Raw genomic sequence first — 11,844 nt, 5'->3', positions numbered from 1 at the left:
ATACAACCCCATACACTGTATCATTTAGTGTGAATAGTAAATAGGAATCTGCTCCTATACAAGGATGATCAAAATTCAAATTTAATATTTCCCATTATTAAAATTAGTGTTTTATGGAAATGTTAATTAAAAAAAAAAAAAAAGTACTGGAAGGATTGCACATAAATCTAAGTGAAATATATTGCCTAAGGTTGCACCAAAACTAATATCTGAATTGTCTGATGCTCCACCTTGCTATTGTGATCAGGATCCTAGATCAGCATCTGTCATTCTGCAACACCATCCCCAGATATTTCAAGATGAAAAAAAATATTAGAAAAATTCTGCTTTGCATGGAAGAACTGCTCTCTTCAAACTCCTTTTGTAATCTGAACACTCCATCACAATTCCAATTCATTCTTCCAGTGGTAGCCTCATTGACCCAAAGAGTGTTCCCATCCTATAGGCTAAAATTATTATTTTCACCAAGACAATGACTTTTCCTGCTGCTTTTTCCTCTTCTTCTGTTTTGTCACATTGTACTTCTGTTATTCATGACTAAGATTTTGCCTCACCCAGCCTCATCTCTTCCTCTGTTCTCTAATGTCACTTTAACTATGTCTCTTCATGCTTTCTATCTGCCAAGACATTGCAAGACAATTTGGTAACCACTTTTTGTCAGGCTTTCAACAATTTGGTCTAGAAGGTTTCTTCAGAAGTATTTATTAATATAGGACCAAGCAAAACCAAAACACTAGTATGTGTGTTCCTATGGAAATGAATGAAATTTGTGTCTCTTTTAACCTTGGATTTATTTCAGAGCTTGTAGATGTCATTGACAGTGCATATGTTTGCTTCCATATGCTTGGGTTTCAACATAAATGACTCTTGTGAAAAAAAAAAAACAACACTATTTTATACATGCAAGGTAAAGAAACAAATAAACAAATAAAAGTTTGGGGGAGATGCAAATGGTGCAAATCAGCATTATTCCATAGGTGTCAGTGGAGTTACAATATGTAGAACTTGAAAATTACCTGTCTTGGAAAGAAATTAAATTAACTTACATCAAAGATAAGTATCCCACAGAAGAAATTTGCCACCTGTTGCTTCCACCTTATGGGACAGATGGCTTTGAAGAAGGGTAGTAAGCAGTGAAACAAGTGAATATAAGAGCCAATATTCATAATTTTACTGATGAACAAATAATTGCCTCTTTTCAACCTGTTTTATGGTTTCATATTTACCATGCCACTTGGATAGTTGACAGTAGATTTTGGACCACATGAATTAGATGATAGCAGCTGCTAAGTTTTTCCTCAGTTCCGTATTTTAATATTTTTACATTTTCTCTCCTTCTAGTTAATTTTGTTTTGCAGAACTGTGTCTGGGTCTTACAAGTGCTCCATAATGATTTTACTAAAGGGACTAAGTTAATTAGTTCAGCTCTGGGGCCCCCAACATAAGAAGGACAAGAACCTGTTGGAATGAGTCCAGAGAAGGCCACGAAGATGATGGGGCTGAAGCACCTCCCTTATGAGGACAGGCTAAGAGAGTTGGGGTTGTTCAGCCTAGAGGAAAGAAGGCTCTGGGGAGACCTTATAGTGGCTTCCCAGTACTTAAAGGGGGCCTGCAGAAAAGCTGGGGAGGGACTCTTTATCAGGGACTATAGTGACATGATGAGGGGTTAACGGTTTTAAACTGAAAGAGGGTAAATTTAGATTAGACATAAGGAAGAAATTCTTCATTGCCTAGAGAGGTTGTGGCTGCCCCCTCCCTGAAGTGTTCATGGCCAGGTTGGACGAGGCTTTGAGTAACCTGGTCTAGTGGAAGGTGTCCCTGCCCATGGCAGGGGGGTTAGAACTAGACGGTCTTTAAATTCCCTTCCAATCCATTCTATGATTCTATGAATAATAAATATAACCCAAAAAGCGCATTAAATCGATGTGCAGAAATGAAGACAATCTTAAAGTTTCTTATTTCTAATTGCACTCTGGCTTTACCTAGTATCATTGTCTCCTTTTAAGCATCAGAGGAGTAAACCTTATTTGAGGACTGATTTTCAAGTTTAATTTATTCAAAGAATGATTCTCATCTTCTGGCTGCCAAGGTAGATTTTTATGATTCTGATGCATTATTTTCACTGACAAGAAAACACAGCTTTGGAAAGACAGAAACAATCAAATAATAAAAATGTGTGAAGTATGTTCATGCAGAGCGTGCCAGAGACAGACTGACTGATTGATTGAAAAGACAAAATGTTACTGTTAATTTTTTTTTTTTCTAATTTAATAAAAAGAACATTTTGCTATTTTTAAACTACTAAGTTTCAGTTAGATTCTAAGAGTAAACATTTCTCATTTCTCACCCAAAAGGAGTGAGTAAGATTATGTCAAGAAGAGCAAAAGATGCAAAGGAACCATAGGAATTGTCTGTCAAAGTCTGTAGTTTACAGTTGAGGTGTTATCAGAGGTTACTGAGAGGTTTCTTAATATGAAATGATCTGACATCTTTTCTCTCAGTATTTTTGAGACATGTCAGTTTTGTAGAGTGCTCCAAAGTTTCAGAAATGTTTTGGCAAGACTGTGTGGTTTATGTCTTTATAAGTAAGTGAGACTAAAGTAAATGAAGCCACAATAAGATAAAGGAATCAGCTGAGATGTCCCTGAGCTATGTACAGAGAGAACTATAAGGGATCTGTAATTGATGCACAGTATTAATTGGATCTGATGATATTTACTAGTGTAGAGAAGGCAAGGTAAGCACCCATTAGACATAATGTAATCAGGAATCACTCTCAACTGAGTGTGAACAATAAAGAACTATGAACCCATGCATGCAGTATAAACTAACATAAACCTCTAAATTCCTGCACACACACCTTCCCCTTTCCCTGTCCTTTTTGGTTTTTCTTTCTTTTCAGGAGTAGAAGCAAGAAAGAAAGGAGAGTGAGAACTTACTCCATGCATGCTCCCTTTCCCAGGAGGGGATAATAGCTATAAAGCAAATCCACCAAGGTTTTTTGAATTGTAAATATTTGATCATCTTTTGTGTTGAAGTTCAGAGTTGAAAAAAAAAAAAAAAAAAAAAAAAATATGAAACAAATATTGCAAATACAGGAATCATTACAGAACACAGATTTATGTCTCTCTCAGGCCTAAACCTCAAGTATGAAAAAGATGTCTCATATATTTGTTCAATTCTAACACAGGTTTACACATAGTGATTAGACGCCAGAATACCTGATATCATTTGTTAGTCTTCCCAAAACCAATCCACCCTTGAAGTGTTCCTGTTGCTGAGCTCATGAGTCAGTCACGTTCGTTTCATTGTGACTACACGTTGTCCTGAAATGTATATAGCAAATACATATTTGTCACAGCGGAAAAGCCATACATGGATCTCTGGTCAAAATCTGTCATGAAACTGTTAATACAAAATTATGCAGTCTGAACAGCTTTGTTCATTTGGTGTTATGGAGTCAAACCTGCATGTCTGCATTTTTTAGTAGCCATTAGTTGTTGTCTTGTGCTCTCCTCTGTGCCTTCCACTTCATTAATCACAAGACAGTGGTAGGCCAGGGGATGCACAATAAGAGCACCTAAACTACAAGGAGTAAATTTTATGCTTCTGCTCAAAATTATGCAGTCAGCTGCCCTTCCAACATGCTTATTTTTAAGAAAATCTATTTGAAAACCTCGTATGAGGTTACTGCGTTATCTCAAAGTCATGTTGAAAGGCACAATATTTTGGTACTTACACCAGTTTCTTTATCTACTATTTAACGATGGCACATTATGGTTACAGTTCTTTGTTACATAAATTCAAAACTATGAAAACTTTAGACTACCTATGGGAAACAGAAGAATTAATGAGTAACGTATTTACAATGGTTATGTTGCCTGTTCATTTTTACCTAAATGCTAGTAAAAGTAGTCAAACAGCTGCATTAGGTGTATTAGGCACACCCAGCTACAGAATGCCCTGTGCAGGGTGAGGCCATCAGCTGCCCTGTGCTGGTCAGGGATGGATCTGACACTGATGGGAACAGCATGGCAGTCTGTCAGGGAACCCCAGCAAACCGACCTTGATGTATTTAAGAAACACAGCTAGCGTGGAGGGGACATGTAAGGAGACAGGTGAGGAGACAGATGAGGAGAAATGGGGGGTACATGAAGGAGCCATTTCTGGGGACATGGCTGCAAATGCACTCTGTGAAGGATGTGCTCTATGCAGAAACACTCCTGAGGGACCTTCACTAAAGGTCCTGGGAACGACCAAGTATAAAAGGCAGCAAAACAAATGGGAGATAAGCCTGAGGAAATAAGATGAAAGATGTTTCCTAAGTGGGTTTTTTTTGTTTTTTGTTTTTTGTTTTTTTTCCCAACTGACTATGGTGTTTCTCAATATCTCAATCAGTAATTAAAAAAAAAAAATGTGTTAATTTTTCAGTAAATTAAGTCCATTTACCCAGATTGAGAATAGTTTGCCCACAGTAATGGGTTAAGATGATTCTTTTTCCCAGCATTTTAAGATATATTGTGGTGACAGATGTTTTGATTTAATTTAACCTGACTTTGTTCCTTTCTCAATAATGCAACAGTTTATTTTGCTGACCATATGGATATAACTAGAACCATAATCTATTGTATTTGAACTGAAGAACAAGGTGCTGAAGACAAATGATAAGAGAATAATTTGCTTTCTGTCTCTGCTATTCCCTGAAGGGATATTTTGCATAATGAAAACAACATTCTAAATTAAAATTGTTCCTTTTCTCATATTAAGGTTCTCATCTTATTTAGAAGACTTTTTTAACATATTCAATGTTTTATTTAATGCTATAAATATCTTATTTCTAGTAGAAAATTAATTCCTAGAGTCCAAAAAGTGGAAAAAAATACTGAGTTTCTGATTTCGCTGGTCAAATTTCTGATTAAATATTCTGTGCAATGTGTGTAAAGAAGGATTGGATTTTCAGCACTTAATTACTTTAGCCAGTTGCCATCTGTTCTTTGAATTCTGACCTTTCTTTCCAAGTTGAGGCTACATGGAGTCTCTGCAGGCAAGCCAATTAGATCATGGATGTTTCATGCTGACATTACAACAGACTTAATGTCCACCTGCAGAACCCTGGTTGATAAATTTAATAGTGATGACACAGTGGCCTTCTACAGCCTTCATCAAGCAACACAATAATAGTTTATTACATGTGGTATTGTTCGTTTAAAATGTGGCACAACAAACAATGGCAAAATCATGTTTTGATTTGTTTCTTCAGACCATGACATTAATCATACACTGTCAAAAGCTTTTCATGCTACAGTTTCTCACAAAGGTTAACTCCAAAAACAACCCCATAAAACTAACTTTTTCTGGGCTAAGAGGAATTATCACAGACTAAAATAGCATGGAGCTTTAAGTCATCTATTCTCCCATAAAATTCTCAGATGGCCAAGGTTGAACTTTATAGGAACTCTACCCTCATGCCCCTGTCTTCTGCTTATGAAAAACCACCTGTCTACAGACTTCTTACACTGGCAACATGAATACCTGCAAAATATCACCTTATTTCTAATAGTAATCATATTAACAGATGATTGTCCATCACATACAATAGTGATATAATAGGATTTCAATATTGTTTACTCATAAGTAATACCAAAGACATATCCAAGTCTATCTCAGCCTCTCATGAGGACCCAATTACTTGTTATGTTATAATATATAAATAATTCTTGAATGTATTATTATTATCAAGGTCTAAAGGACTTAAAACAGGAAAGTTTCTTTGCAAAGAAGCTTCTGGAAAAATATATAGCTTCAGTTTCATTAAGTGTCTAAAATAATAATAAGAAAGTTACTCTCTTCCTTGAGGAGCATTTTGAAGATGACTGTAAGTGCAGAGATGAGATGGAGGGCATAATGTGAAGCCTATCAAAGTCAACGAGAGTCTGCCCTTGCATTGATTTTAATGGTCTTTGAATCAGGTCCTAAGTGTGAGATTTTGATAACCCATTAAAGCTTCTACATTCTAAAACTGAACTTCTTCTATTGATCGGCTAACTCAAGGACAGAAAATAAATGTTACATGAGGAAGAAGGAAATCCTTACGTCTGTATGGTAATTCACTACTTCAGTGTTTCCTGTGCTTACTTACAGTACTAAGCCAGATGGCAGTATACGTAAAGCACTATGTCGCAGAGTTTCAGAAGCAATTGTACTGACTTTCAAGGAGATTAATCTCTTAATAGAACTGCAGGTTGTCTGTTTGCTCTTAATAGAAATCTTTTATTCCTCTCTCAATTTCTTCAATGCTGAAAAGTGCAAGAAAACCAACTGCATTTGCACTGAATTAAATTCACTCTATTTCAGTGCTAGGTAGTGATGAAACTTCTAATAAGCCACTTTTCTCATTCTTTTCATTTGGCAGCATCAAACAAAAAAAACTTATGCATCAGGAAAAAAAGTCTGGAGGTTATGTCGTCTTCTTGAGTCTATCCCTCTAAATGAACCAGAGCACTAGATGTTATTTCAGCTTAACAAATAAGTCCAAATACTGAATTCCTTCTGTACAGATACTGAGATGCTTCAACCTTTCCACAATAACATCTGAATAAAGGGAAAATTAAATTGACTTAGATAAACATTTAACATAAAAAATCTTTCTTAAAGATAATAAGCACATTACATTGTGTCACACAAGTTAATTCTACTTTTAAACTGATCTGTGATGCATATATGTAAATGTTTCATTTTTCATTTGAAACAACAAGGCACAATAATGTACTTTTCACTGAAGACTAAAAATTAAATCAATAACAATTGTGTCAGTCCTTAATTTTCTAATGCTTACTATTTACCATTATGATCCTTTCTTACCATTTAATCATGTCTATGATGACAATCTGAAGACCAACCGTGATAGTCTTTTGATTCTTTCTACCCTTGCTACCTACACACTTTTTTCCCAATTAAATTTTGCCTCAGAAAGAGTAGTATCAGTGAATGAGCATATACCAAAAAATCTTACCATTCAGGCCTTGTGACTCTTTTGGCCCCTTATGATAATTAATACTTAAACATAGATTATTTTTTTAATTATTATTATTATTATTGTATCAGCATACTTATCACATGTGTGCACACATACTCTTGCTCACACCTTCTACTGCTCAGAGTACAACAGACAATGCTGAAGCAAACAGAAGGTTGTCGGGTTTTGTGACCCATACATTTACTTATTTTATGACCTCACAATGTGCTTATTCTCACCTGACTGGCGTTTTAAGACTTCTTCAAAAAGCAGACTTTCTAACAGCATGGTTGCTAAGAACTTCCCAAATAGTCTTACTCAAGCTCTTTATCTGCTATTACCTGTTATTTTTGAGCTGAAGGGAGACTGAGACCAGCTCTAACCTTTTCTTTGAGTTTCTCTGGCAAGAGTATGTTTCAAACTACTACAAGGTTATACCCACAACTGCTGCAAAACTGTACACTTTAGATGAATTATCTTCAACAAATCTATTTCCCCCCTCCCCTTCTGCCCTTCCTCTCACTTCCTTCAGTGTTGTCTTTCCCTGCTTCCTCACCACAACAAACCCTATAACTAGTTTGGGATACCCCTCTAGTCTTTATCTAGACACCCCAGTCATCCTCTACCTTACCTGCGTTCTTAACTGTTCACCAGTGTGCTCCTGGACTTATACTGTCTAATATCATGCCCTCTTTAGCCCATAATCCTTCTGCCCTTTTCTGCTCGGTCTTGGTGAGGTTGAGCAGGAAGCTCATCTTGCCTTAGAAGGTGCTCGTGAAGACTTGTTGACAATTCTGGAGCTTTATGTTCAAGCTGACTGGATGGTGGGCTGAATATTGATATAGTAGTTGGATCCTCAGCAACTGTAGATGAGGTTTACTTGACCTTCAAAGGCAAATAAAATCTGCTTTACTCATGAACTTAAGACCCATGAATTCAGGCTCAAATGTTTTCCTTATTTCTTTTATTTTAATGTTGTTGTTGTCACAAATTACTTACAAAAATGAGGTTAAAAAATGAAAATCATTAATAAAATACTTCTTAAGAACAAAAAAGTGAAAAGAACTAACCTAAGTAACATCTCTGTCAACTCTGTAGTCAGCCTAAAACAGAACAGAGAAGACGAACTGCATGGAAAGAGTTACCTCCCTGCTGCTCAGTCCATGTGCCATCATGTATGTTCTCTCTCACTCAGGCCTTCTCTTGTTAGGCTGCTACGGGATTACATCAATGCTATGAAATAACACTAGTGTCATCCAATGATCAGAAATGGCCAGATCCCTGGAGTTCAGAAGTAATTTTGAAGTCCCTGAAGTTCATTCAGCTCATTTTCATCTGTTTACTTGCCATTTTTGGAAGGGATTATATAAATTGAATTAGAACATTACAAAGAAGCATTTGGCCTCCATGGTTTAAGGCCAAATTCATGCCATGTATATAATTTTTTAATTACTTTTCTTTTGCATTCATGGTAACACTACAAAGTAAATTGCTTTTAAGCAATCATGGATACGATGAAGTTAATGCTTTTGTTATTTATATTTCTTGCAAACAATAATTAAGGACCAGTGAGTATGTAGAACAGACCATTTTTAGGAAAAGATTAGTACCTCGTTAGAAAGCAGTTTGTGCCTTAAAGTATTAGAAAATTCTTGCCCTCCATACAGTTTAGGCAATCACGGAGTTAATTGCTCACTGGTTATATGAGCTATTTCATTAGTTCTGGTCAGCTCATCAGTTGCAGTAATGATGACAGTGGAAATCACTGCAGAAAAAAAAAAAAAACAAAAAAAACAACCTACATCATCATTTTAAAAAAATCAAAACAAATCAAAGTATCAAAAACCAATCTCTCAGAATTCCAGCAGCAGTTATGCAGCTCATGTCAAAATACTGTGATGTACTGAGGTACACTCGTATTAGTCATAACACCTAACAATAAAGGGAGACACCGAGATAGAAGCAAGAGGCCACTGTCCCAAGAAATAACGTCAAGAAATAAGAAGAAAGACTTTACTGACATTATAAATTACATATTTTGACAGAAAGTGGTTTGAAGAAAAAAAAAAAAAATAGAGTTCATGTTACTGCATTAAAGAGATAACAGAATTTTATGCTCAGTGAGGACTAGGGGAATTATTGATTATATGTGCACCTGAACAGTTAGTAAAATTCCAGAGGTGTCTCTCAGTCTCAGACCTAAACCCAGAAGTCAACACAGGTGTATCTAACCTATTTCTGTAAATCATCCATCATTGTTATAGCCAGAAAAAAAGAAAACTTGCATGTTTTTCACCATCATTCCAGCTGAGCTATAGGTTTAATGTTTGTATACTTTATATACAGTACCTAAATGTTATCAGTGACCACTGGGATTTAATAGGAAACTGAGCACTCTGCAAGAATAAAGCCCTAAATAATCATTTGTATTCTATTTGAGTAGAAGCTGAAGCAGAAAGTTGATTCACATTTGCTCATTGATCGCATTACAGTGCATGAAAAGAAGCCAGTCAAAAATAGGAGAAATATTTTATTTCACAGCTTTTTGGTTTAAACAGAAAATTAAACAAGAATATCAAAGACAATTTCCTTATTTTTAATGTATACAATCCTTTCAAATTTTTGAAGAAATTGATCATGCCTTGACTTCCTTGAATTAAAGATCATTTTTGTCCTTGATGAAAACAGTTAATGTTGCCAATTATTTTTTTTCAGGCATGCCTGAAGCATTTTAATGGGAAAAATTCATCCCGGTGACATTTTAAAGGAGTGGATTAATGAATTCTTAGTATAAAACTATATATAGAATAAAGAAGCTGGGAAGTTGTTAATATTGTCAAATATTTAAGACATTTGCTTAAATCTAAGACATTAAAACTAACACTTTAAGAGAAAAGATTAAGCAGATAAATTTTATTGTCTTAAAATTTTCAAATTATCCACACATCAATAAATTATGTGAGGAGTTTGTTAAAGAAATGGAAATAATATAGAGATATAATTTTTTACATATAAATATTTAAACGATTTTAAATTAATGAATTTGAGGAACTAAGTTTCAGGTGATAAGTCAATTTTTTTTTCAATTTAAAAGCTCAAGTTGAAATAATCTGAAGATATCAAAATTAAACTTTTCAGCATTTTTTTCTTTCTTTTTTTTTTTTTTTTTTTAACATTTAGGTGGATGAATTTATTGACAGCAATGTTCTCTTATCACAGAATTTGATTTTGATATATTGACATTTTCTGAGAAAGATGTTCCACCAAATTGTTCCTCACAAACTCAAAAGACAATGTTTAAAGGAATAAGGACCAGAGTTTGCCCTTCATGATCCTTAAGGACAATCAATTCCCAGCAATGACTAAATAGAGCAGCAATATTTTTCCAGTGGGTCTCAGTTAACCGCAGTAAACTCTCTTAATATTTACCTTTATGCAGTGTTCTTTGTTCCTAGACACAATTGAAAGTAGCTAACAGAATGAAAGTTGCCCCCAGAGTGAGGAAATGTAGGAGAATTTGTAAAGTACTGAGAGAATAAAGGATGCTTTCTGTAACAGAACTGGCACAAATTTCTGTGTTTGCTTAATATGGTATGAGCTATTTTAGAACAGGAGAGTGTTGTATAGCTTTTCTGGGTAACCAGGGTATGAGTTAACAACCTATATCACCAAGAACATACAGTGATAAGAAACATATACGCCCATAGTTCATTTATATGAGACCAGCTTGAAACTTCTAAAACATCCTGAAAAACATCCTGAAACATTCTCAAAAGCCACAATGATTAATATACAGACAACCTGAATCTTGCATTAACATTTCTGCTTGTAATTTACCAATTCACTTAACTGTGAACCAAACATTTTCTGTGAATTAGACATTCCAAAGCCCAGTCTAAATTACCCAGCTCATTTTCATGTAATCATAATCTTTCATAGTATCTGAAAAGTACAGATGAAGAATAACAAAATACTGAGGTGAGGTCAAGTAATGATGTCATACTTCCCTGTGATTGTACAGTACGCATATGATGGGGAGAGACACATGTGATCATCTGTTCATTTCCATTAGAAAACAAGTTAAATATACACTTGTTAGTTTTGGCAGATTATTTTTTATTAACTTCTCCATTTATCTTGTTGTTTAGGCAAATCAGTGGAAAGACAAAGAAAAGAAAGATGTGACAATAAATTAAGAGCTTCATTTAGGGGAGAGAGGCAGACATGAATTCATTTTGTTTTTTCTCTAAAATTTCCACCCAAATTGTCTGACTGTTTTAGCCAGGCTCAAACTCTGAGTAGCCCAGGTTCTGGGGCCATGCCAATGTAGTATAGAGTTTTTTGACTTTAAGCATGATTACATACATATCTGTAATATCAGTGAACTCACATGTACCTGCAAAATATCTCATCCGGAAAAAAGGACAGATATTTTCTAGTAATTAAAAAACAGTTAAAAAGGCAGAGTTAAGTGGAATACCTTAACTGATGGCGCCAGTTTTACAGTGGTCACTTTTAAGAGGAGACAGACTTCTTCGGTTTCCAACAATATTATGTAGTATAACTAAAAGTTGCCTGGCAAACACGCCAGACCAATGTCTTTATCTCAGTTTACATCAGTGGCTGATTTGGCCTGCAGATTCCAGATTGTCAAGTTTAGAAGAAAAGCATACATTTTCATGGCATGTTTTGTTTATATGTGAACAACTGTGACTGTCATGAAATAGTTACTATTCTTTTTGGTTACTGCACTTTAACTGTGTTCTTCTATTTATACACTGTGTACATGCACGTCTCTATGGTTTGCTTACATTTTGCTATTGCTCCAC

The sequence above is a fragment of the Athene cunicularia genome (genome assembly GCF_003259725.1).
Source record: "Athene cunicularia isolate RWA chromosome 2 unlocalized genomic scaffold, athCun1 chr2_part1, whole genome shotgun sequence".
NCBI lineage: Eukaryota > Metazoa > Chordata > Aves > Strigiformes > Strigidae > Athene > Athene cunicularia.
The sequence above is the reverse complement of the archived record's forward strand: the minus strand, read 5'-3'. Positions refer to the sequence as shown.